Raw genomic sequence first — 22769 nt, 5'->3', positions numbered from 1 at the left:
AATCTATTCATATTTTCTGCAATATACTCATTAGTTTTTCCCAATTTACTCTATCAAACGCTATTTCGAAATCTACGAAACAGGCAAATACCTCCTGGTTGTGTTCTATATTCCTCTCGATTAATAACCTCATTACTGCAATGGCATCACGCGTACCTCTCCCCTTCCTAAACCCAAACTGATCATCCCCTAAGTAATCATTTGCCCTACTCTCTATCCTTTTGTTTATGATCCTGAGAACAACCTTAGCTGCGTGGGATATCAAACTAATTGTCCTATAGTCCTCACATGACGTGGCCTTTACCTTTTTCGGAATAGGAACTAAAAATGATCTCACAAAGTCTTCCGGCCAGATTCCCTCCTCATAAATACTACGGATCAGCCCATATAGCCTCTTCCTCCCACATTTTCCCAAGCATTTCAAAAGTTCCACGGGAATGATATCTACCCCCACGGCCTTATTTAGTTTCATCTCCCTTAATGCCCTTTCTATCTCATTGTCTAGTATGCCTGGACCTAAGCTATCTTCCTCTACGTCATGTTCCTTTTCAATGTCTAACTTTGTTGGTCTAAGCTCTTTACTATACAGGTCTTCTACATATTCCTTCCATCTCTCTTGGATCTTTCCTGCGTCAACTATTACCTTACCGGCCTTATCTCTAACTGCTATCGTTGATCTCCCTTTCTTACTTCCCGATAAAGATTTAACTATGCTGTAAAGCGCACCGATTTCCCCCTTCCTCTGCAGACTTTCCATATTCTCGCACTGCGTCTTCCACCATGCTTCCTTTGCTTTATTTGTTGCCCGCCTCAATTTATTGTTAAATTCTTTGTACTTCATTTTGCCTAATTCTGTATTTATATTCTTCCATTTTCGCCGCTCATCCATTTTTGTAATCATCTCATCCGTGATCCATGGTTTACGAGTCCTTTTAGCGTTAACGGTTCCAATAGTGTCTTTTGCCGCTTTAGACAACCCTTTTTTGATACATTCCCATTTTTCTTCAATAGTACTTAGCTCTTTACCGTCCTCCATGATTTTCTCTACCGCCTGTTTGTATTCCTTTCTTTTCAACCCATTTAATGCTTCTACATTCCATTTTCTAACTCGCCGCCCCTGCCTTATCTTTTTAAAACGTACGCTACATTTCATAACAACTAAATTGTGGTCTGAGTCCGCATCCGCTCCCGGGAAGCTGTGGGAATTTATCACACTGTTCCTAAACCTGTGTCTAACCAGGATATAATCTAGCTGATATCTTCCCGAGTCACCTGGCATTTTCCATGTATACCTGCGTCTTTTGTGGTGTCTGAACCAAGTGTTGGTGATAACTAACCCCTGTCTCCTGCAGAACTCAACTGCTTTCTCCCCGCGGTCATTCCTCGTGCCTAAACCGTAGTCCCCCACCTCATCACCATCTCTTCCTTCGCCTACTGTCGCATTCCAATCCCCCATCACTATCAAATGTTTCCCTGCAGGAACACATGCAATCATGTCCTCTAACTGATCGTATATCCTATCGATCTCTTCTTCCTTATGGTTGCTCGGTGGCATGTATACCTGGATAATAACTAAGTTCGTCGGTTCTGCTTTTATCTCCACTAGTAGTATTCTATCCGTTACCTGCTCTATGTTGACTACGCTTCTTCCTACCTCTTCATTTAATACTATGGCGACCCCTCGTTGGCTCTCGTCCCCACCGCTGTATATTATTCTATACTTATCACTCCAGTAATCCCCGCTATCTTTCCATCTCACCTCGCATAGACCTAAAATATCTATATTTCCCCTTTCCATCTCTCGCTTAACATTCTCCAATTTCCCCGTCCTCATCATTGTCCTAACATTCCACGTTCCTATTCTAACTAATTTGGTCGTCTTCTCCTGCGTCTTCTGTCCTGCTGCTGCTGGTTTTCCCTTGCAAGGGTTTCGTGGGATGACGACCGCGGAAGCCTTGCCTCCCCCGCTGCCGGGCACGACACACGGCCGATTGGGCCGAGCCCCGTGGTTGCCAGGACTCAAAATATCTCTATTGTCCATCACATTGTTCTTGGGAATGATAATTGAGGTGGTTTCCCGTTGCCTTCCTCAATAGTGTTTTTAACGTGACACCATCACTTACTGGCCGCCCCACTGGGGTCAGACGCCATTGCAGCCGCCTCACTGAGGAACAGACGCTGCGTGGACTACCTTTCGTCTGGCTCCTAACCTTCGACCTATCTGGCATGGGTGACCCTACCAGGAGCAATTTTTATTACTCCCGCCAGTACAGCTCTAGGGGTGATCGGAACGCACAAGCCCTTCCACCACGTCAAGGTTGTAGTCCGGGGAGGGATATATATATATATATACATATATATATATTATATATATATATATATTATATATATAGATATATATATATATATCAAATTGATGTTCATCCATTTTTCCTGCTTCCTTGTGCCTTGTGATCTCTCCGAACAATTCCCTTTTCTAAACCAAGATACTTCAACTTCAACCAAGCACTTCTTCGTTTGCTTTCCTTTCGGTCCATTTCACCTTCTCCATTCTTCTCCACACCCACATTTCAAAAGCCTCCAATCTACTTCCATCATCCTGCTTCAGTAACCAATTTTCCTCTCTGTACATAACTACGGTCCATATAAAAGTGTTTACGAGTCTTTTCTTAACATCTTTACTCGACGCCCCTGTCATCAACTCCTTTCTCCTTGTGAAAGCCTCTTTGCCCAGTGCAATTCTTTTCCTTACTACTTTGACCGTGTTGGTCCGAAACACTTCCGAGGTACGTAAACTGTTGCACCTGTTATAGTTTTTTCCTCCGATTTTAATGTTAAGCTTAGCCTTTCTCTTTCTGAAAAATCGCATAACCTTTGTTTTATTAATATTGATTCTCATCCCATATCTATCGCACTGAGTTTCCCATTCACTCAGCAATCCTTGAAACCGCTAGGCTGACTGACAAACTAGAGCTTGGTCATCAAAAATCTAACTGATTTTACTAATTCCCCTCCGACTTTCATACCTTTATCTGATTTTTCCCACGCTTCATTAATAATACCTCCACATATACCTTGAATTCCCAGTCAACAAAATATATACAAATGTGTGTGTGTGTATATATATATATATGTATATGTATATGTATATATATATGTATGTATATATATATATATATATATATATATATATATATATATATATATATATATATATATATATATATATATATATATATACAGGGTTCGTCCGGAAAATAAGTGTACTGAGCTCAGGAAAAAAAAATTATTACACGTTTACATATCTTAAGCTAATATTCCTCAAAATAGGACCCTTGTGAGTCGATACACTTGTTCCAGCGGCGTTCCCATTCCTGGAACGCTCCCGCGAAGGCATCATCGGGAACCTCTCGAAGACACGTCGTCACGGCCTCTTTGACGGCGTCCAAAGTCCCGTATCGCGTTCCTTTCAAACTCCTCTTTATCTTCGGGAACAGAAAGAAGTCCGGTGGTGCCGAGTCCGGGCTGTAGGGCGGGTGCGGCAGCGTTGCCACGCCGTGCTTGGCCAAGAAGTCCGACACGAAAAGCGCGGTGTGAGACGGCGCATTGTCGTGATGCAGCCGCCAGATGTTTTTGATCGCTGGCCGGACGCGGGCGACTCGTTTTCGAAGCCTGTCCAGCACTTGGACGTAAAATGCAGCATTTACAGTTTGTCGTTCAGGTACAAATTCGTAATGGACGACTCCCCTTTTGTCAGAAAAGACAATGAGCATCGCCTTGATCCGAGATTTGCTCATGCGAGCTTTCTTTTGACGGGGTGATGATGGGGTGTGCCACTCCGCACTTTGTCTCTTCGACTCCGGGTCGTACTCAAAGATCCACGTCTCGTCACCCGAAACAACGTTCTCTAAAAAATGTGGATCATTTTTGCAGTGATCCGCAAGTTGTGTCGCGATTTCCAAACGATTGAGTCTTTGATCATCACTGAGCACTTTCGGTACCAACTTTGCACAAATTTTTCGCATCTGTAATTGCTCCCTAATAATCTCGTGCACTATTGTTTTTGGCACATTACACTGCTCTGCTATCATCCGAACACTAAGACGACGATCAGAGTTCAGTACATCGCGAACTTTTCGCACATTTTCGTCGGTGGGTGTCGTTGATGGGCGTCCAGGCCGTGGTTCGTCGTCGACCTCTTCTCTGCCCTCCACGAACATCTTGTGCCACCGAAAGATCATGTTTCTGGACATGGCTGACTCCCCGTAAGCCTGGTTAATCATACCGACAGTTTCGGTAGACGATTTCCCAAGCTTTACCGCAAATTTGATGGAATAACGCTGCTCCAAAAACTTCGGCATCGCGTTCTGTGACTTGGGTCGAGCGTGGAGGTTCGCGTTAACAGAGCTCCTCACTACACCACAGCTCAGAGCCGACTGCCTTTTTCAGCGTCGCTTGCCAACATACCCCCCTCCAATCGCAGCCCGTCAGAGCGGTGCTGGGCGCGCCTGGAGCGGCGGGAAAAAATCAGTACACTTATTTTCCGGACGAACCCTGTATATATATAAATATATATATATATATATATATATATATATATATATATATATATATATATATATATATATATATATATATATTTTTTTTAAGGTTATCTACCGGTTAAGGTAGGTTTTTCGATGGACACAACTACCAAACAAATATTTTGTGACTACTAACAAAACACAACCCTAAATTCTACTCTACACCAGGTCCCTCTTCATCTCTGAGTACTTTCTTCCTCCCTTCATCCCGTCAAACATCCCTATCCTGTTCCTTCCCTATCCTCTTTTGCCCAACATTCTACCCTCTATCACAGTCTTCAACATCCCACTGCCGGTCAACACCCCCTTCATCCACTTTTCCTGCCTCCATAGGATTGCTCCCAACAAACCCCTCTCTTCGCCCACCATACCAAGTACTTCCTCATTTGTTTTCTTCTCTGTCCATTTCACCTTCTCCATTCTTCTCCACACCCACATTTCAGAAGCCTCCAGTCTACGTCTATCCTCCTGCTTCAATGACCACGTTTCCGCGCCGTACATAGCCACGCTCCAAATTAAAGTTTTTACGAGTCTTTTCTTAACATCCTTACTCAAAGTCCCCGTCATCAACTCCCTCCTCCTCGTGAAAGCCTCTTTGCCTAGCGCAATTCTTCTCCTTACGTCCCTACTACTTTGACCGTGTTGGTCCAAAACACTACCGAGATACGTAAACTGTTCTACCTGCTCTAGTTTTTGCCCTCCTATTTTAATGTTAAGCTTGCCCTTTTTCTTTCTAGAAAATCGCATAACCTTTGTTTAATTAATGTTGATTCTCATCCCATACCTGTCGAACTGAATTTCCAATTCACTCAGCAATGCTTGCAGCCCCTTGGCTGACTGACAAACTAAAGCTTGGTCATCAGCAAACCTAACTGATTTTACGAATTCCCCGCCCACTTTCATTCCTACCTCTAGTTCTTCCCATGCCGCTTTGATCATTTCCTCTACATACAGGTTGAACAGCAACGGTGATAATGGGCAACCCTGCCTTACACCCCTTCCTAACACCTGACTCCCCGTTTCCCACCCGCACCTGAGCAGTCTGAGACATGTACAGGTTGCGGATTAGCCTCCTTTCCCTCCAATCTATTCCTATTTTCTGCAATATACTCATTAGTTTTTCCCAATTCACTCTATCAAACGCTTTTTCGAAATCTACGAAACAGGCAAATACCTCCTGGTTGTGTTCTATATTCCTCTCGATTAATAACCTCATTACTGCAATGGCATCACGCGTACCTCTCCCCTTCCTAAACCCAAACTGATCATCCCCTAAGTAATCATTTGCCCTACTCTCTATCCGTTTGTTTATGATCCTGAGAACAACTTTAGCTGCGTGGGATATCAAACTAATTGTCCTATAGTCCTCACATGACGTGGCCTTTACCTTTTTCGGAATCGGAACTAAAACTGCTCTCACAAAGTCTTCCAGCCAGATTCCCTCCTCATAAATGCTACGGATCAGCCCATATAGCCTCTTCCTCCCACATTTTCCTAAGCATTTTAAAAGTTCCACGGGAATGTTATCTACCCCCACGGCCTTATTTAGTTTCATCTCCCTTAATGCCCTTTTTATCTCATTGTCTAGTATGCCTGGACCTAAGCTGTCTTCCTCTACGTCATTTTCTTTTTCAATGTCTAACTGTGTTGGTCTTAGTTCTTTACTATACAGTTCTTCTATATACTCCTTCCATCTCTCTTGGATCTTTCCTGCGTCAACTATTACCTTACCCGCCTTATCTCTAACTATTAGTATAGCTCTTCCTTTCTTACTTCCCGATAACGATTTAACTTTGCTGTACAGCGCACCGATTTCGCCCTTCCTCTGGAGACTTTCCATATCCTCGCACTGCGTCTTCCACCATGCGTCTTTTGCCTTATTTGTTGCCCGCCTCAATTTATTGTTCAATTCTTTGTACTTCATTTTGCCTAATTCTGTATTTATATTCTTCCATTTTCGCCGCTCATCCATCTTTGTAGTCATCTCATCCGTGATTCATGGTTTCCTAGTCCTTTTAGCGTTAACGGTTCCAATAGTGTCTTTTGCGGCTTTAGACAACCCTTTTTTGATCATTTCCCATTCTTCTTCGATAGTAATAAGCCCTTTACCATCCTCCATTATTTTCTCTACCGCCTGTTTGTATTCCTTCCTTTTCAACCCATTTAATGCTTCTACATTCCATTTTATAACTCGCCGCCCCTGCCTTATCTTTTTGAAACGTACGCTACATTTCATAACAACTAAATTGTGGTCTGAGTCCGCATCCGCTGCCGGAAAGCTGTGGGAATTTATCACACTATTCCTAAACCTGTGTCTAACTAGGATATAATCTAGCTGATATCTTCCTGTGTCACCTGGCATTTTCCATGTATACCTGCGACTTTTGTGGTGTCTAAACCAAGTGTTGGTGATGACTAACCCCTGTCTCCTGCAGAACTCAACTGCTTTCTCCCCGCGGTCATTCCTCGTGCCTAAACCGTAGTCGCCCACCTCATCACCATCTCTTCCTTCGCCTACCGTCGCATTCATATCCCCCATCACTATCAAATGTTTCCCTGCTGGAACACACGCGATCATGTCCTCTAACTGATCGTATATCTTATCGACCTCTTCTTCCTTATGGTTGCTCGGTGGCATGTATACCTGAATAATAACTAAGTTCGTCGGTTCTGCTTTTATCTCCACTAGTAGTATTCTATCCGTTACCTGCTCTATGTTGACTACGCTTCTTCCTACCTCTTCATTTAATACTATGGCAACCCCTCGTTGGCTCTCGTCCCCACCGCTGTATATTATTCTATACTTATCACTCCAGTAATCCCCGCTATCTTTCCATCTCACCTCGCATAGACCTAAAATATCTATATTTCCCCTTTCCATCTCTCGCTTAACATTCTCCAATTTCCCTGTCCTCATCATTGTCCTAACATTCCACGTTCCTATTCTAACTAATTTTGTCTTCTTCTCCTGCGTCTTCTGTCCTGCTGCTGCTGGTTTTCCCTTGCAAGGGTTTCGTGGGATGACGACCGCGGAAGCCTTGCCTCCCCCGCTGCCGGGCACGACACACGGCCGATTGGGCCGAGCCCCGTGGTTGCCAGGACTCAAATTATCTCTATTGTCCATCATATTTTTCTAGGGAATGATAATTGAGGTGGTTTCCCGTTGCCTTCCTCAATAGTGTTTTTAACGTGACACCATCACTTACTGGCCGCCCCACTGGGGTCAGACGCCATTGCAGCCGCCTCACTGAGGAACAGACGCTGCGTGGACTACCTTTCGTCTGGCTCCTAACCTTCGACCTATCTGGCATGGGTGACCCTACCAGGAGCAATAATTATTACTCCCGCCAGCACAGCTCTAGGGGTCATCGGAACGCACAAGCCCTTCCACCACAAGGCAAGTCAAGGTTGTAGTCCGGGGAGGGATATATATATATATATATATATATATATATATATATATATATATATATATATATATATATATATATATATATATATATACACACACACACTTTATCTTCTCTTTTTGAAGGTGCCAATCCAGGTGCTCCAGTCGATGGCCCATCCCTACAGTTCAGTATCACTTGTTTCACTTTCCCGTATTACACCCATAATTAAGCCCTACCAGCTGCTGCTCGGTCTGCCAAGCCTAGTCCTACGTTGCAGATATATTTCTTCCGTTTTTTGTTAATTCTAAAAGTGCAACCCCGATTTCCTTTACTCTAAAAATATAAATCGTCGATGAATCCATCAAAGCAATAAAGCATCGTGCTCCCATTCCCATCCCAACGACCTTCAGAACAGCTCTTGCTTTAGTAATAGAGATCGGAAAGTTGACGGTAGCTGTCGACCTAATTTATTTTTAATTCTCGACTTCTATTTAGTAATCGACTATCCAGCAGTGGCTAGGTAATCTGCGAGCGACTGAAATGATTCTGACGATTAATTATTCATCTGTCGGCATCATAGAGAAATCAATCATAACAATTTCTACAGACCCTGTAACCTATTCTGCTGTCATTATAAACTACATTCACGAACCGCCGAGTCTTTAAAAATTTATACCTCATTTGGGCTCTCAAAATGAAGGTGAAAATAGGCTTGGCTTCGATTTTTTAAATTTTGGTTTCCTCTCTTCGAATAAGAAAGACTAGAGTGAAAATCATGCTCCAAAAAAGATGCTTGACAACCGATAAGGTTTCGTTTTTTAAATAATGTACGTGATTTTAACATACGCACCATTATTATCGTATCTCCCTCCAAAGTCGATCAATTAACATAATTTTTTCATAGCGTACCTTCATAGCAAGAAATAACTGGAATTATTTCCAGCCTTAAGGAATTAGGAAGCAGAGTAAAACATGTGATGGCTCATTTTTCTTCGCTCATGAGTTAGAGCCTGGACAGCAACAGACTTAATTTGATTAGGAGCAATAAGATATATTGCCCAAGATTTATGAATAACACGAAAAGATTGAGTTGCAAACAAGGAATCAGCCGGAAAAGGGATGAAGAGGGATGCCAATGCAAGGCATGACGAACGGCTATGAAAAAGTGAAGATATTGTCAGTTGACAGGATAGCTAGGAGAGCTGCCAAAAACAAATCCTCAGAATGACCATCCATGATGACGACTTATTCCAAAATACTTGTTCAAATTTTACGTATCTTTGCTCTCACTAAAGCCTTCAATCACTAAAATCCCTTTCAATTTAAATTTGAGTTAATATTTCCATTATTAAAAGTGCCTACGAATAGATTACCGTCAAGTAAGTGTGTTGTGTTGACACGGAGTTTTAGGAATAGGTTTATAAGATGCAATCATATTTATTCATCGAAATGCCGTTTTCTTAAAGAGTTTTTGCGTGGTAGTTCAAAGAACTTACCTTCAATACCTTCAACTTACAACAACTTCAACCTACAACAATAGTACGAGCTTGTGACACTTATTCATGCACTATGGTAATTTCAAAAGGGTTTCAGTAAGACTCAGAAATTTGAAAATGGTGATTAAGAAGATGAAGAGTTCGTCCAAAGTTGAAGAGTTCTGCATCGGTGTTGATAGATCTGAAAGCTAGGAAGAAAAACTTTTATTGGATCTTAGTTGGTACCATTCGTTTTAAATTATGTGTACATACAGTTGAAAAGCTTAGCCATGGTTGCGGTTTTATGCTTGGAGGGTATGGGACAGTGAAATAAATACGAAGGTTGATAATTTTCTATTGGCACTATTGCGATTTTATTATGTTTTTGTGCACAATCACTGTCTCAATTCATTGTCGGCGTCTGGAAATACACAGTTGATATGCTTGTTGTAGAGTTCGGTAATTTTGTCATCGAGTTTTTAGAGAACATCTGTGTTGGGGTCAGATGGACTGAATTAACATATTAATAAGTCTATATAATTTTAATTCTTAATGTAGCACCCAAAACTTTCAAAACCTTTGTCTTCGCATTCATAACAAGAACTACTACAGCTATAAGTTAACACAAATGAATACTCTTAAAACAGTCCACGTATTAGATCTGTATTTTCTGTCGATTATGAGAACTTTTGGAAAAATCTCGCTGTCTGCACTATCTTCTTTAAGCTAATTTTCAGTGCCGATTACGATGTCTTTCTTTTTGTAATTTCGAAGATGTGTTCTCTATTCGGTCTTATATTTTTAATGCTTCGGCAAAATAAGGTGCTAAATATTTATATTGCCCAACACTTCGCACGTATTCTGAGTATCGTTATAATTATTTCCAAAACCTATATATAACTAATGTGATAGGTCTTATGAAATTTTTCTTATTATTTATTTCCCCAGAAGAAGAAATACGCCCTTAATCACCAACTACGCTAAACTCTCTTCGTGTGTTCATCTATTCTACGCGCTTACCTTCTACGATATCTCCTTCTCATAATGAACAGTTGAGTGACTCCAGGCATGATGAAAGACTGGCCGCAGCTAACTAAAATCTTCTACAATATCCCGAGAAAAATGTTACTATCTACAATTGAATCCTATTATGCGGGTCCAAATCATGCTATAACTGTCAATCCCGGATGTAATACTACTAATATTTAAATATTTTGCACTTTAACTGCGCTCCGACCCCTAAGAGTTGCGAGAGCAGTAGTATAGGTAATGGGCGATACTCAATCGAAAAAAGCACAGTTTTCATATAAATAAAAAGGTGAAGTTTATCATTTAAGTTGGAGAGCATAAACATCAATTGTTTTGTGTAGCGAAACTGCTTACTTATGTAGAAATTGTTTTAGACTCAAATGGACAAAATAGTAAGGCTATTTGAAGAAGAATATGGATATGTATGTAGAGTTAATGACAGGGACCCTAGTGAATATGGAGGAAAATCAGAGAGAACTTTGAAATAGACTGTGATTTTCTACCCCTCGGAAACCTGTTCGTTGAGACAAGTTGATAATCGTAGACTAATATAAGTAAAATAGAACGGCGAGCAAACGAATGATTTCTAGGCATGGTAGGGGAAGAGAGACGGTTGTTGGGGGCATTTAAAGGAGGCAAGAAAAGTGGATACATAGGACTGTGTAAGGGGTAATGTAGTTAAACGAGGTAGAGGCAAAGAAAGGACAGGTATTTTGGACGAAAACAAGAAGGGAATTCAGTGAGACACGTGGAATTTAAGAATGGTTTTGTGTAGTGTATAGTTTTCAGATATTTGATGTCTTTTTTAACGCTACTGTTAATATTAGTCCGATGGATACGAAAATATGCAAAATAGTGACATTATTGTTACATTTGTGCATTTCTAGCACGCTAAAGCAATCAGTAATTGCTCGGCTGGGAATAAAAGTTTACGCAGCGCATTTCTGCATTTATCACCTGTAAGCGCTTCTCCAATGGACCGATTAAAAGTATAGACAATATTCTTTTCTTTTTATTGATTTTTGAAGATTATCAAAATCGTCAATGAAAGTGTCAAAATGTCCTCTCTCAAAACAAACAACCAATTTCAAATCAGATACGTGCTTAAGCAACTCGGAAAACGTAAATAGGTTTTCAAAATTTTAAAATTCAAAATGGCCCTGGGATTGTTGATATTTGTTCTAAATTAATAGGATTACCATTAAATTGGAGTTTAAAGCTATCGTGTTACAGATGCTTTAAGATTTTGAAAAATGTTTTGATAATTTTTTTTATCGTTCGATGTCTAAAGGTATTTGGTTTTACGAGTATTTACTAGGCGAGATCAATTTGGCCAATTGGATTAAATGCTTTATGTGTCGTATAAACGTTTTGTATTAATGTTTTTATATTAGAAATATATTTCTGGAGCTATTACATGAGTTAAATCTGTTGACTGCCCCATAAATATGAAGACTAATTTTTACAAAGCCTGAATCTTGTATCCGATCCTTACCATTTACCCGACAGCCCCTAAGAGGACTAAGTTTTCCTAAAAGTGAACGCAAACCATAACTACATTTTTACCACCTTATCAAATGTATGGAAAGTATTCGTCCAAAAGTTAATTCCTCCATCATATTACTGCTGACTACTAATGTCATACTTAATTTTTTCCTCATGTCAGAATTAGAATCTAATAACTGTCGAAATTAAAATATGTTTAGTTTGTAATTCAACGCTACTGAATTGAAATCCCGGAAGACCTTGACAAGATGGTAATAATAACGAGAAATCGACTCATATTATGACTAAGAGATGTGTAGAACACCTAACACGATTATAGTGAAACATGCGTTCAAGGTTGGGTAAGAATCATTAGTCAAAGTGGAGAATAAAATTTGTAATTAATGGCCGGAAAACCTATTTGGATTTGTAAAGAATAATTTAACAACATTGATTCATTATGGAAATCTGTTAACGTCAACCACCCAATTGCAGGATTGTAAATAAGAAGGTGTAAATAGGAGATAGTAATGCGATGTAAAATGCCTAGTTGATTCCAACTAATCCCTGAATACCCTATTATGACCTCCCACTTATCTCCACATATCATTGTGCACCTGACGAACCACTCTCCTGATTACCCTTGTCATAATCCTTCTAACACCCTATCCAGGTCATTCCAGTCCTTAAATTCGACGTAGTACATCTTCTCAAACTTGCAGGTGCAAACAAATTAGTACAAGTAGTAGGCCTTTAGTTTTGTATAATATCCGAAAATTGAGTGAGGCATTAAGGAATGGAATAAAACGATTGAACATTTCTTTTCACAGTTGTATGTGCACTCGACTTTATTTGTAATAATTCTTTAAAGCTTTTAAAGTTTAGACCTAGACCTATATTTACCATGGAAAAGGTCTTTCATCTCGAATTTTGAAATCGTTAAATTAATAATCACATATGGAAAGTCCACAGCTATCTAATGGCCGTAAATTTACTCTGGTGAAAGTCAAATTTCTCCGGTCAGTAGTAATCGGTCGTGCATGAAACATTTAAAAAAAACCATAAACAAAGTAATCAACCCGAAGGTCGGTTTGGTAGGTGATGGTAGAATTCACCCAGTACTAGGCCCGACGGCGTGTGAAAATCACACATCAGGGTAGGGGGGCCTGTTCCTTTCCCTGTGCCGGTTATGGTTTCCCAGGAAGACCTAGTAGCCGAAAAATCACATAGCTTGGGTGGAGCTGCAGGTGCCTAGAGTGCCTTGCCCGGGAATCGAACCATGAAACATTTATTCATGGTTTATTGGTAATTGTGAACTCCCAATCGGAAGTGATAAAATAAATGTAACTATACTGATTATTTTGGAACATTTGAACGAGTGCAATTTATTACTGTTTTCCTGAAAACTAAGCATGAATATACACCCCGAGACTCAATAGACACCGAATATAGCACGCAAAAAAACGGGATTCACTTCAACCTTTCTCTTATTGTGTTAAAACGTTTCTGCTGCCCAAAGCTGCATTGGTTTATTTATTACATAAGAAACCAAACACCAGCAAGAGCCTCGAAGCTGCATATGCAAGCCGGAGTGGCAATGGAAAGAAATGGTAGTAGCAGTGTATAGAAGCAGTAAATTACTGAGACTCTCAAGTCAGAAAAACATACCACCCATCTCGCTAGCGCTTCTTCATAACATTAAATAGAAATAATAACCCACAGTTAACGCCGAGGACGGTGCTTATTGTTTTTTGGGTGCTAGACTATTTACCTCAACATTAAAAATCACACGGCAGCGTCAAGTAGGCGCGAAAGCTTCGCAGAAAAAGAGATAACGCACTCCGAAAAAAAATGAACGACGGAAGAAAAAAAACGCCGTCACTTTCGCACCCCCAACCTCCCTCCGATCGAAAAAAATTGTCGTCGCCAATACGTAGTTCTTAGACGGTGGGAAACCACTCCTCTACGTGGCAGCACGTTCCTTGGCCACGGAAATCTCTTCCCAAGGCGTGGCGGATCGACGGAGGGCATGGAGATGCTAGCAGGCGGAGGGGGGGGAGAGGGTGGTCGGTTGGATTGCGAGGGGGGACGTGAGAGGAGGAGGTAGGGAGCGGCGAACAAGGGAGCCCATGGTTCGGTGTGGGATGAGGGTTTACCCGTGTGGGCTGGGATGTGACGGAACAAAGGAGGTTTTTGAAGGAAAGGTTCTCTCCTCGCCCGTGGGAAGGAGCAGGTGTCGCGTTCTCTCGTCGCGCGGCGTGTCCTGGATAATGGCCCGTGATGGGGACTTCGTGTACTGACCTGGAAATTTGTTTATTCAGGGGCGGTGGATGAGGGGATAGAGTGAAGCCAGGAGGAGAGCAGGGATGAGGTTTTAGGTTATAACACCCCAGCCGCGCCATTTCGCGCCCAGCGTGGCGCACTTCACATAGTCAGCCGGGAGAGTTTCGCCAAGGAGTTAGCTCTCGCATTTGCCCTCTTTGTTGTATCCGCTAATACCACGTCACTGCGTCATCCCGAGCGGTGAGGATCCGGGGGAGCGGTGTTATTTTAGCCGTTTTCAAATAATTCTCTTATTCTTGCGTGGTTTGAGGAAATCATCGATCTTATGGATAATAATTCATTTCCAGAGCCTGCGCAAAAACAGGAACACACTTTTGACATTTGTGACAGTTTCATTTTTTCTGTAAAAGAAGTGTCTTGAAATCACCACTTATTTGCTTCCGTGAGAAATTATCATTGATTTAATAGCTAAAATTGCTCCCGACACCTCAACATATTACCCAAACTGACCCGAGGCTCAAGAGGCTCATTGTAGGTTCTTTACGCATTAATTGGAGAAAATCCCCAGCCTATATGCCCAAGCCATTTCTAAATACCAAAGCTTAAATTGGAAGAACCATGATGAGCGAGTAATCAAATATATGCATAAGAGATTGTGTGAATTGAGCTACTCTAGTGTGGCGGACTCAAAGCAATCAACCAGTTGGTTGGTTTGGTTGGTGAGGGAAGATTTCACCCGATACTAATGTAAACCCAACGGCGTGTGAAACCCACACATCAGGTTAGCAATACCACTTAGGTGCCGGCTGCGGTTTGCCCAGAAAGATCCGGACGATACACACAGCTTACGAAAAGCTGAAGGGGCCTATAGCCGTCGACCGGAATCGAACCGTGGCCCAGTGTGAGGAAGATGTCTTCATAATGGATCGATGAAAGAATTATTGGTATATTTTCGATTGAATTTGTGGTTTGAAAATTATCAAAAGGGGATCATTTATCTACTTGTGTGGAAAATATTGTTATCTTGAATAAGATCAGTATTTATAAATTGACTATAGATTTTTGTCAGAATGGTTGACATTTCTTATTATTCATACATTTAACCACAGAATTCTTCGGAGAGACAAAGAAGTAATAGTCATTTTGGGAGGAGAGAGGCTCATTGAGAGAAATCCAAAGGAGGGAGGAGCGATAGGTGCAGAGCATATTGATTGGCAACAGAATGCAGAAGGCCGAGGTGGTGGAGAGAGCGTTAGACAAGCGAGTTAGAAGGAGGAAAAGGATAGGAATGTCGGATGGAATGAAGGGACGTAGAATGTATGCGGAATTGAAGAAGGGTTTATTGAAGGGTGGGACGTCAGGTTTTGTCCCGTTTAGCAAAACTTGGAAATGTATCGCTGGCAAATCTGTGTCCATCCAAAATCCATATTAAGTTTTAGACTACCATAGCAAATATTAATTCATATGATTTACCTATTATTACATCATCATGACTCGTCAGTTAGCAGTACGGCAACGGCCACTCACCGATCTTATGTTTTAACCTACGCCGAAGAATCAATGGGGATCGATTAGGTAGTCGACTCGTGTAGTTTCGTCCCTGACCCGTGATGTGCAAGGGAGTAAATGAAAGAAGAGTTCATACAAAGGACACAATGCTAGAGACATTGTTACGTAGAGAGGGAGGGCGAGGAAGACACTAGATATTTAAACAATTAGAATCAGGGCTAGTAATTCATTAGGTATTAAAGAGTGTAGATTGAGAAAGTATGCGTAAGTTGTTTTTCTCGATTTTTGTTAAAGTAATACCTGGCACAAAATTGACGAGGAGTATTATTTTAATGATGGTCCAACTTTTTCAGTACATGACAGTATCTCAGTCTACAAAATGTCAGCATAACATTTGGAATAGGCTTGTTAATTAAGTATTTGTTGTAACTTTTGATGCTGTATAAATGAAAAACGACACACATATTTCTGTTTTCCAATCTTCAGTCTCTTTCTCGGACTCAAATGTGTCGAAATATTGAAATACCTATTCATTTAATTGAGTGGGCCGATGTTGGTTACTCCATAGGCATTGTTCATTGTATCGCTACCTTGCGCGGCAAAACTGCTAAACGGATCTTGCCTTTTTCATGTGAAGGCCTTTTCATTCTTCGCCCCTCCTGCTAATGTCTGAGCTGTTGCAATTTATGTATGCTTGCAATAGGACAACAGATATACATTGCGACATGCAAGAAGAATACATGGTTTGAATAAAAGTATCGGGAACAATTTTTCCTTGCGCGACTGTACATCGCAGCGCGTAGGCTCGGCGGTGGGAGTTTGACCTTCAACACGCGCCAATCGCCTGCTGGCGTTCGTTCAGGCTAGATCGTGTTTGTAGTGGACCCCTGTCGAGTGACTTGATGGAAGCGCAAAAGTCAGCGTAGGATTGAAAAGAGTTACGCCATCAAATTTTGTGTTGGACTATGGAAATCGGGTACGGAGACATTGGGCATGATTTGTCAAGTGTTCAAGAATGAAAGCTTATCACAAACAATAGTTTCTAAGTGGCACAAACTCTTAAAAGATGGCCGAGAAAGTCTGGAGGACGTGTCCTGCGCTGGACGGCCGTGCGCGTCAAGAACCGACGAAAACGTACAACGTGCACGTTAAATGCTGAATTCATACCGTCGGTTTAGTGTGCACATGGTCACAGATCATATTGGTATTGATAGGATGACAGTGTACACCATTATCACTGCAAAGTTGACGATGCGAAAGATCTGCGCTAAACTTACTCACGCTAACACTCAGTGCACGCAGCCACACCTACTCTGAGGTAACAGACTACTTGACGAAAAACGGCATTTCGACGATTCCCCAACCCCCTTACAGTCCTAACTTGGCACCAGTAGACTATTTTCTATTCCCAAAAGTGAAATCCTCCCTCAAGGGACACTATTTAAGTCATTGAAATCAATACGATCTGCATATATTGGAGGCTTTGGGGGTGCTGGTGTAGAGAGGGATAGAAAAGATTAAATGGACAGGAAGGAAAACGAACGAGGAAGGTATGGTGGGGGAGGAAAGAAGATTGTTGTTAGAAAGCCGAAGGAGGAAGGAAAGGTGGATTCAGAGCATCTAGATTAGGAATGTGGTGTTTAAGACTGTGATTGAGGGGAGGACGTTAGGCAAGCGAGAAAGGGGTAGAAAAAGGATAGGCATATTGGATAGAATGAAGGTAGGAAAGAAGTATGCGGAATTGAAGAGGGTATTACTGTATTGTCCGATGTCAGTTTGTGTTTTTTTGTTGGGAAAGGCAAGTAAATGTATTTTTGTACAATTGTCTAGGCAGTGTCAATCCAAAACCTACTTTAACCGATAGAATGCCAATAATAATAAATAGAAGCCTTGAAATAAATGAGGTGTGAAATATTTTATTTCTTAGGGCAATGTGGATATGATTATTTATTTTTTGTATTTTAACTAGAAAAGTCATTATTGAAGGATGAACAGTAGACCTTTTTGAGTTCCACAAAACACAATTTATTAAAACTGTACAACCGGTTTCACCGAGTGTGGCGTTCTTAGTTAAAAATGCTTCGGAAACCAGTTTTACACTTTTAAAAATGGTGTTTTGTGGTTCTTAACAAAGTTTACAGTGTATTCTTATATAATGCAGTGGTCCCTTACAATTTACGTCTTTCCATATAAATGCCATTACAATTATATTTGTCATGCATTTTATTTATCATTCCATATTTGAATTTGTGAATTAAAATTGAAACATAAAATGTTATGGATAATTATATCAGTATTCAAACACAATAATTTTTATCTAATTTCAGTCTTTGTAATGTCTTACATAAGTAGCTAAGATATGAGTCAATCAATCCCACATGGCCATAAAATATCATGTGTACTTACCACGACGCAAATTTGTTTGCGTCGCACAGCTACCGCCAGCATCCAGATACTTTTCAATGTTTCCTCAATTCACCTATTTTGCCTTTTTGCAGTTTCACCTAACATCTTCATCTTTTCTACCACCAGATTTTAAATATTTTTTTTAGTATCTAACTTATTTTCTTCAAAGCGAAATCTAAAATTCCTCAAATCCAAGCGCATCTTGCTTCTCGAGGACTCTTTCATAACCATTTTTTACTTCATTAAAGTCATTGCCATCCTTTTCTCATGTATTTACTTAGCGCGCAGTTCCGTCTCCTATGTTCCACGAGTATCACTTGCATTAGAATTGTTCTTTTCACTCTGTCGAACGCCTTCTCGAAATCCACGAAGCGCAACACGCAACTTAAACATAATCGAAATTCTAATATTATCCTAATCACTCTTGGGTGTTTAAGGGATACTTGCGTGTGATGTGACCATCAAACTAAATATTCTTGAATGCTTAGCCCGAAGCATTTTCTTAGACTGAGGCTCCCATCCTTTATTTTTCATATATCTCGGCTACACTAGCAATAGATGTATAGCTGCACGAAAAACTATCGTATTGTGGTTTACTTAAATCTACATCTACATAAATACCCCGCGATCCACCAAAAAGGTGTGCGGCGGGGGGGCAAGCACCAGGTGGGATGGGTAAGGGATAGGGAGGATAAGGGAGAGGAAGGGAAAAGGGACAAAACTATACCTAAAAAAGCCTCCATAAACTTGCATATTTATATACCTGTTGGTGTGAAACTTGGTTCAAAACAAGTGGCGATTTCACCCAATAAAATAGTTCTTTCGAACTTTTCCGGTTCATTTTTATTCCCTTCTTTTTCTTATAAGAAAAAGAAGGGAATAAAAATGAGCCACAGCCATTTATACGACAGATCTCCACCATATCAAGACAGATCATATAGAACTGGAAAGCAAGAAGGGGAAATTCTATTAATGCATGGGCATGCTACTCATGGTCTCCGCCCGTAAAGTCACAGGTAAAAAATGTGACACCTTACTGTTGGCAGCGGACGACGTGAGTCATTACCAACACAGCGATGGAAGAGGCATGGAAGGGGGAGATCGAAAACACAAAAAAGGGTAGGAAATGTTGTAAAGAGCACTACATTCATTTTATGTCAGTCTCATACGGTCGTGTGAGAAGGAATTTGCCAACAAAACACACGATATTAGTGAAAGTTTGCCTTTAAGTAAAACTAATTATTCCCTCTACGCTGAGTGGCAAATGGGGTTTTTGCTATCTCTTACTCTACAGTTGCTATCCCGTATTGCCCGTGGGTAGAATGAGTCCTTGAGTCTGCTAGTTCTGTCATATTTTTCTTGAATTGAAAATTGATGATCCAAGCAACCAATATATGTTAGATTGCGAATAATTGACGAGACCTGAAACAAGTGGCTCTGAATTTATTTAAACAGTTTAACCTATTATTAAATCGTCTTTCTTCTAGTGATTCCTAACCCAACCCTGAGACATTATTATATATTCTCGATATTGTGATACAATACACAATCGAGCTAAGAGGCATAATTAAATTAGCCTTGGCCCGGGCTTATCAGCATCCAAATTTACTCTATCAGCCGCCTGATAGAGTCAATTAGAGCCTGTATTAGCGTGCAGTAAGGTGCCAACGACGCAAAAAAATGTTCATTTGATCATATGCATTAGAAAACAGTCAGGCATAATGTAGTACTGGTGTAGTTTGAAGAATAAAAAGGTTTATTTCTGCCAGTCAATTCGATCGTCGTCTTCTCTTCTGTAAACTTCTCAATCTGGTCTCTTCTACCGATATAATATTAGGCGGGCATTATTCCTTCGGATAAACATTAAACTCGTACAAACAGAATCTTGCCAGTCGTTCATTATTCGCATGAATTCTTTATGCGTCGAACGTTGCACCTTTCGTTGCCCGTTCTCTTTTTTTTTATTATGTGACGATTTCTGTTAATTGGGGATTGGGACGGTGCGGTGGCTAATGTAATGGCTTCCCGCCTAGAGGGCCCCGGTTCGAAGGATCCGGCGGTGGTAATTTTTCAGTGGTATCCCGATGCCTACTTGAGGTTCTTCGTGGAGGGCACTTTTGAGTGAGTACGCCGTACGTCGGATGGGACGTAAAGCTGAGGACCCCTTGGCGCCTTTCGTTTAGAGTAGACTAATGCTGACGCCGGGTTTCTCTCCATCGTTCATCCTTTCCTGTCCATCACTACTGACGCAAATTACCTCAGCTGCCGTCCGCCTCCCCTAGAAACTACTACTTTCTGTTAATTCAGAACGATTACTAATGAGCTTAAGGGTTACATAAAATTTCGGAAATGAAATATTTTTGCGCTTGGTCCTATCTGCTTGAGGCGTATTTTAAACGAAGACTGATTAATGCAAACTCACCATCCGCCTTATTATTGTCATTCGCATTAAGAGGGGAGGATACTGAATAAGCGAGGTGGAAGGAGTAAAGTGTAAGGTACTTAAGACGAATGGAGTGTGGTAGGAAGTATGTGGAGCAGAAAAATGATTTCATTGTAATGTGAGGTGTTCGGGAATATAGTATCATATTGTGCTTAGTCTCCGAGTCTTTCAAAATCCTAGTCATCCGTAAAGTACTTTTAAAAAAATTTCCCTTCTACTCATATTGTAAAACCAGATTTCTTGTAAACAACTACGGGGGTATTACGACCGTGTATTGCACCCGATAAGCAATTCTTATATCTTTCCGAGGAGGTAAAGAGGCGATGTGGCCTCTTTGCCCAAAAGTACCTTCCATTTTCACCTCTTCAGGGTCTTTGGCTATACGTTTGGCTATACAATTATCTTTGGCTGTATATTTCACACCGACTTGACTGAGTGAGGGTGGGGGGAGGTTGTACATTTCTCTGGTTTGCACCCTTTTCGCTCGGCTTGGGTCTTAACTCTCTCCCCGTCAATATGATAAGAAAAATCTCGAAGGCCGAGATAAACTCGGAACTCGCGAATGGCTTACCTGTCATTAGTAATTTGAAATATTTTAACTCGTTTGTTACCTCATTTTCTCAGATTATTACAGGATATGCGTTACTGGACATAGGGTCATTGTATCCTTTCTGCTTCCCTTGTTTTTACGGAAATCTCACTTTTTGCGTTAAAATTGTAACAAGTTGGAGTATAGTCGATTGACCATTATGAAAATTGGAAAGGACGCAAAATATGTTAGTATATCCCGTGTAGATTGATAGTAGAATTATGAATATTTCATGGTCCAGTTGAACGATGATGCGGCGCAAAATTTGCCATTACTTGAAGTAGAAGATCGAAATAACAGCCGGAGAATATTTAGCTGGGCATATATCGAAATATCTTTGGAAGTAGCTACCTTACCCACACAGCTTAAATATTAGTAGTATGAACGGGCGCTTTCCGAAATCTTTTTATGATTACATATGATGTTAGTACCTGGGTCGAACCTAGACACTTTGCCACCTCAGGCGAAATTTTGCTTTGCTTCCTCTGAACCTTTAATGATAGGTGGTAGTGGCTTTAATGAAAGTATTAGATTCCTATTTCCTCCACCTGAATTAGTCCTAGGCATCGACCAAATGAAAGGCCGGTCAGTGCAATAAAGCAATGGGTAGGCAAAACCAGTGCGACGCTAGTGGCAACGATGATGAAGTTATTTGTGATCAAGCGAATATATTTACCTACCCATTAAACTGTTTTCAAGTACAATTTTCATCCATTTCAAATGCCTAACTAATGTATAACTTTAGAATTTCAGATAATTTTATCTAAAACCCTAACATGAGTATCGAATGAATTAGAAGAAGAGATGTCATGGACTTGAATTCATTCTTCGCTGAATTATTCATGGTGATACTTGTAACAACTTTAAAGGTAATCCAATCTTTCATAGACAGTATTATTGATCAAAAGGTCATAAGTCTTACGATAAACTAATGGTTGGGCCACGTTCTAAACATAACTATTATAGTTTGCATTGCACATCCCCATGCTATAACAATTTTAAATGTCTATTAAAAGATGATCGCTAAGTATGGTGGTTTTATTGTGAAGAAAAATTTTGTAGTTTCGACTTAATGTTAAAAGTTACAGTTTTGTTTTGAAAACACCCCACCTGACATTTGAAATGGTTCATAACAGCGCGTCAGAAAAGTTTGAATTGCGATAACCGGAGTCAAGTACCTTGAAAAAAGGAGTTTTGCTTCTAAAATTTAAGAAAGCGATTTATGATTAACAAGGTTTTAGATAATTTAGACAGCATTGCGAAGATATAGACGAATGAATAAACGATTTGTATGTGTTATGTACTTTTCCAGATGATATATTTGGTTCATTCGAGGAAAACTGTTTATTGCTCCCAGCCTACGCAACATAATTTTTCAAAATGCTCACAAGCATTAAAAAATTGACAATATAACATTAATACAACATTAAATAAAAATTCGAAAAGTAAGGATAATAATTAAGTATTATAACATGAACCAATTCTACACATCTGACGAGGTGGCCGAGTGGTTAAGGCGTTGGACTGCTAATCCAATGTGCTCTGCACGCGTGGGTTCGAATCCCATCCTCGTCG

General features: G+C 40.6%; 1 non-coding gene across 1 annotated transcript; it reads left to right on the top strand.

Moving 5' to 3' along the window:
* The first annotated feature begins 22687 nt into the window (after positions 1-22687).
* Positions 22688-22769, top strand: TRNAS-GCU (transfer RNA serine (anticodon GCU)). Its single transcript has one exon. It is a non-coding gene; the product is annotated as a tRNA-Ser (tRNA).

This window comes from Hetaerina americana, unplaced genomic scaffold, assembly GCF_022747635.1.
Source record: "Hetaerina americana unplaced genomic scaffold, ioHetAmer1.1.p SCAF_7, whole genome shotgun sequence".
Taxonomy (NCBI): domain Eukaryota; kingdom Metazoa; phylum Arthropoda; class Insecta; order Odonata; family Calopterygidae; genus Hetaerina; species Hetaerina americana.
Note: the sequence above shows the minus strand (reverse complement) of the source record. Positions and strands in the feature narration are given on the sequence as shown.